The sequence below is a fragment of the Montipora foliosa genome, chromosome 4 (assembly GCF_036669935.1).
Source record: "Montipora foliosa isolate CH-2021 chromosome 4, ASM3666993v2, whole genome shotgun sequence".
NCBI lineage: Eukaryota > Metazoa > Cnidaria > Anthozoa > Scleractinia > Acroporidae > Montipora > Montipora foliosa.
In genome coordinates this window covers 9,974,027-9,979,320 of record NC_090872.1, presented here as the reverse complement: position 1 = coordinate 9,979,320, position 5,294 = coordinate 9,974,027, and the positions used below count along the sequence as shown (strand labels likewise).

Below are 5,294 nucleotides of genomic sequence, written 5' to 3'. Positions count from 1 at the left end.
GAAATTCTTGTCATTTTTACTTTTCGCGTGAGTTTTTTCGTGTACGCAATTTCTTCAACGGGGACAAAATTTTGAGGATGGCGACCATGCTGGAAATTGTTTCCACTACATTTTATTCTTAAATGTGCTTTTTTGCAATATGCATTGCTTTGTCCTACGACGCCAAGATGTGCCAAAAATTGAATGAGAACTCATTAAAGTCTAGCGCTCAAAGTGTCAAGCTAATCAGTGAAGCAAGAACTCACCTTATTTCAAAGAAGTCGGCCAACATCTCCACTGACTCGTCGTTACTTTTTATTTTTGCCTTGTTTATATCTCTGATTAGTGGTGGTAAGTTTGTAAAGCGTCAGCTCTTTTTAACTTTTCTAAGCATCCACAACAACGTTCTCGACAAAACTCCTAACGTTACGGTTGGTGTATGGAGAACGTACTCAATTTGGAGTACAAGAATGCCAACAACACATGGCAAACTTTCGCAAGCTAACTTGATATTCACCTGGCCCCAGTTGTTCAAACGATGGATAGCGCTATCCGTCGTATAACTCACTATCCATGCAATGAATAACTCAATTGGTTTTTCTAGTGTTTACCCGCTGGATAGTGATTTATCCTAATATTTTGAATGTGCGGTAACACTGACAGTCTTGTCATTGTCACTTTTCGCAAGTTTATTTTCGTCTACGCAATTCCTTCACCAGGAATAAAAATTCTAAGGATGGTGACCATGCTGGAAATCGCTTCCACTACTTTTTATGCTTAAATGTGCTTTTTTCCAATGTGGATTGCTTTGTCTTACAGGGTCAAGATGTGCTAAAAATTGAATGTGGACTCATTTCAATCTAGCGCTCTATGTTTTAAGGTAATCAGTGAAGCAAGACCTCCAACATCTCCACTCAGGCGTCGTTACTTTTTATGTTTGCCTTGTTTATATCTCTGATCGGTGGTGGTAAATTTGAAAATCGTGTTTTTCACTTTTCCAAGCAATCCACAACAACGTTGTCGACAAAACTCCCAACGTTATGGCTGGCGTATGGAAAACGTACTCAACTTGGAGTACAAGAATGCCAACAACACATGGCAAACTTTCGCAAACTGTTATTCACCTGACCCCAGTTGTTCAAACGATGGATAGAGCTATCCGCCGGATAACTCACAATCCATGCACTGGATAACTCATTTGGTTTTTCTAGTGTTTATTTGCTGGATAGTGATTTGTCCTGATATTTTCAATGTGCGGAAACACAGAAAGTCGTGTCATTTTCACTTTTCGCAAGAGTTCTTTCGTCTTCACGATTTCTTCACCATGGATAGAAATCCTGAGAATGGCGATCATGATGGAAATCGCTTCCACTGATTTTTGTGCTTAAATGTGCTCTTTTTCAGTGAGGATTGCTTTGTCCTACGAGGTCAATATGTGCCAAAAATTGAATGTGAACTCATTTAAGTCTAAGGTTCTAATATAAGTTTTAAGCTGATCAGCCGGTGAAGCAAGACCTCACCTTATTTCAAAGCAGTCCAACATGTCCACTCAGCCATCGTTGCTTTTTATTTTTCCTTTGTTTATACCTCTGATCAATAGTGGTAAGTTTTTAAAACGTTTTTTTCACTTTTCTAAGCATTCACAACCAGTTGTCCACAAATCTACTAACGTTATGGTTGGTGTATGGAAGACGTACTAAACTTGGAGTACAAGAAAGCCAACAATACATGGCAAACTTTTGTAAACTTTTATTCACCTCGCTCTAGTTGTTTAAGCGATGGATAGCAATATCCGCCAGATAACTCACTACCCATGCACTGGATAACTCAACTTGTTTTCCTAGTGTTTATCTGCTGGATAGTGATTTATTCTGACGTTTTGAATGTGCGGAAACACTGAAATTCTTGTCATTTTCACTTTTCGCGTGAGTTTTTTCGTGTACGCAATTTCTTCAACGGGGATAAAATTCTGAGGATGGCGACCATGCTGGAAATCGCTTTTTCTACTTTTTATTCTTAAATGTGCTTTTTTGCAATGTGCATTGCTTTGTCCTACGAGGTCAAGATGTGCCAAAAATTGAGTGAGAACTCATTAAAGTCTAGCGCTCCAAGTTTCAAGCTGATCAGTGAAGCAAGAACTCACCTTCTTTCAAAGAAGTCGGCTAACATCTTTCCTGAGGCGTCGTTTCTTTTTAGTTTTGCCTTGTTTATATCTCTGATCAGTGGTGGTAAGTTTGTAAAGCGTCAGCTCTTTTTAACTTTTCTCAGCATCCACAACAACGTTCTCAACAAAACTCCCAACGTTACGGTTGGCGTATGGAAAACGTACTCAATTTGGAGTACAAGAATTCCAACAACACATGGCAAACTTTCGCAAGCTAATTTGATATTTACCTGGCCCCAGTTGTTCAAACGATGGATAGCGCTATCCGTCGGATAACTCACTATCAATCCACTGAATAACTCAATTGGTTTTTCTAGTGTTTACCCGCTGGATAGTGATTTATCCTAATATTTTGAATGTGCGGTAACACTGACAGTCTTGTCATTGTCTTTTTTCGCAAGTTTATTTTCGTCTACGCAATTCCTTCACCAGGAATAAAAATTCTAAGGATGGTGACCATGCTGGAAATCGCTTCCACTACTTTTTATGCTTAAATGTGCTTTTTTCCAATGTGGATTGCTTTGTCTTACAGGGTCAAGATGTGCTAAAAATTGAATGTGAACTCATTTCAATCTAGCGCTCTATGTTTTAAGGTAATCAGTGAAGCAAGACCTCCAACATCTCCACTCAGGCGTCGTTACTTTTTATGTTTGCCTTCTTTATATCTCTGATCGGTGGTGGTAAGTTTGAAAATCGTGTTTTTCACTTTTCCAAGCAATCCACAACAACGTTGTCGACAAAACTCCCAACGTTATGGCTGGCGTATGGAAAACGTACTCAACTTGGAGTACAAGAATGCCAACAACACATGGCAAACTTTCGCAAACTGTTATTCACCTGACCCCAGTTGTTCAAGTGATGGATGGAGCTATCCGCCGGATAACTCACAATCCATGCACTGGATAACTCATTTGGTTTTTCTAGTGTTTATTTGCTGGATAGTGATTTGTCCTGATATTTTCAGTGTGCGGAAACACAGAAAGTCGTGTCATTTTCACTTTTCGCAAGAGTTCTTTCGTCTTCACGATTTCTTCACCATGGATAGAAATCCTGAGAATGGCGATCATGATGGAACTCGCTTCCACTGATTTTTGTGCTTAATTGGGCTCTTTTTCAGTGAGGATTGCTTTGTCCTACGGGGTCAATATGTGCCAAAAATTGAATGTGAACTCATTTAAGTCTAAGATTCTAATATAAGTTTCAAGCTGCAGATCAGTGAAGCAAGACCTCACCTTCTTTCAAAGAAGTCCAACATGTCCACTCAGGCATCGTTGCTTTTTATTTTTCCTTTGTTTATACCTCTGATCAATAGTGGTAAGTTTTTAAAACGTTTTTTTCACTTTTCTAAGCATTCACAACCAGTTGTCCACAAATCTCCTAACGTTATGGTTGGTGTATGAAAACCGTACTAAACTTGGAGTACAAGAAAGCCAACAATACATGGCAAACTTTCGTAAACTTTTATTCACCTTGCTCTAGTTGTTTAAGCGATGCATAGCGATATCCGCCGGATAACTCACTATCCATGCACTGGATAACTCAACTTGTTTTCCTAGTGTTTTTCTGCTGGATAGTGATTTATTCTGACGTTTTGAATATGCAGAAACACAGAAATTCTTGTCATTTTCACTTTTCGCGTGAGTTTTTTCGTGTACGCAATTTCTTCAACGGGGACAAAATTTTGAGGATGGCGACCATGCTGGAAATCGTTTCCACTACATTTTATTCTTAAATGTGCTTTTTTGTAATATTTATTGCTTTGTCCTACGACGTCAAGATGTGCCAAAAATTGAATGAGAACTCATTAAAGTCTAGCGCTCCAAGTGTCAAGCTAGTCAGTGAAGCAAGAACTCACCTTCTTTCAAAGAAGTCGGCCAACATCTCCACTGAGTCGTCGTTACTTTTTATTTTTGCCTTGTTTATATCTCTGATTAGTGGTGGTAAGTTTGTAAAGCGTCAGCTCTTTTTAACTTTTCTAAGCATCCACAACAACGTTCTCGACAAAACTCCCAACGTTACGGTTGGTGTATGGAGAACGTACTCAATTTGGAGTACAAGAATGCCAACAACACATGGCAAACTTTCGCAAGCTAATTTGATATTCACCTGGCCCCAGTTGTTCAAACGATGGATAGCGCTATCCGTCGTATAACTCACTATCCATGCACTGAATAACTCAATTGGTTTTTCTAGTGTTTACCCGCTGGATAGTGATTTATCCTAATATTTTGAATGTGCGGTAACACTGACAGTCTTGTCATTGTCACTTTTCGCAAGTTTATTTTCGTCTACGCAATTCCTTCACCAGGAATAAAAATTCTAAGGATGGTGACCATGCTGGAAATCGCTTCCACTACTTTTTATGCTTAAATGTGCTTTTTTCCAATGTGGATTGCTTTGTCTTACAGGGTCAAGATGTGCTAAAAATTGAATGTGAACTCATTTCAATCTAGCGCTCTATGTTTTAAGGTAATCAGTGAAGCAAGACCTCCAACATCTCCACTCAGGCGTCGTTACTTTTTATGTTTGCCTTCTTTATATCTCTGATCGGTGGTGGTAAGTTTGAAAATCGTGTTTTTCACTTTTCCAAGCAATCCACAACAACGTTGTCGACAAAACTCCCAACGTTATGGCTGGCGTATGGAAAACGTACTCAACTTGGAGTACAAGAATGCCAACAACACATGGCAAACTTTCGCAAACTGTTATTCACCTGACCCCAGTTGTTCAAACGATGGATGGAGCTATCCGCTGGATAACTCACAATCCATGCACTGGATAACTCATTTGGTTTTTCTAGTGTTTATTTGCTGGATAGTGATTTGTCCTGATATTTTCAATGTGCGGAAACACAGAAAGTCGTGTCATTTTCACTTTTCGCAAGAGTTCTTTCGTCTTCACGATTTCTTCACCATGGATAGAAATCCTGAGAATGGCGATCATGATGGAAATCGCTTCCACTGATTTTTGTGCTTAAATGTGCTCTTTTTCAGTGAGGATTGCTTTGTCCTACGGGGTCAATATGTGCCAAAAATTGAATGTGAACTCATTTAAGTCTAAGGTTCTAATATAAGTTTCAAGCTGATCAGTGAAGCAAGACCTCACCTTATTTCAAAGCAGTCCAACATGTCCACTCAGGCATCGTTGCTTT

At 39.2% G+C, this 5,294-nt stretch overlaps 1 long non-coding RNA gene across 3 annotated transcripts in view; it reads left to right on the top strand.

The window, feature by feature from the left end:
* The first annotated feature begins 263 nt into the window (after positions 1–263).
* LOC137998947 (uncharacterized) overlaps positions 264–5,294 on the top strand; it is an 8,784-nt gene continuing 3,753 nt past the window's right edge. The window contains exons 1-2 of one of the 3 annotated variants that reach the window (XR_011122852.1): positions 264–330; positions 799–859. This is a non-coding gene — a long non-coding RNA (uncharacterized lncRNA). Of the gene's footprint in view, positions 331–798; positions 860–4,564; positions 4,700–5,294 lie in introns of those variants that run through there. The other 2 variants (XR_011122854.1, XR_011122853.1) reach the window with 2 other exon arrangements.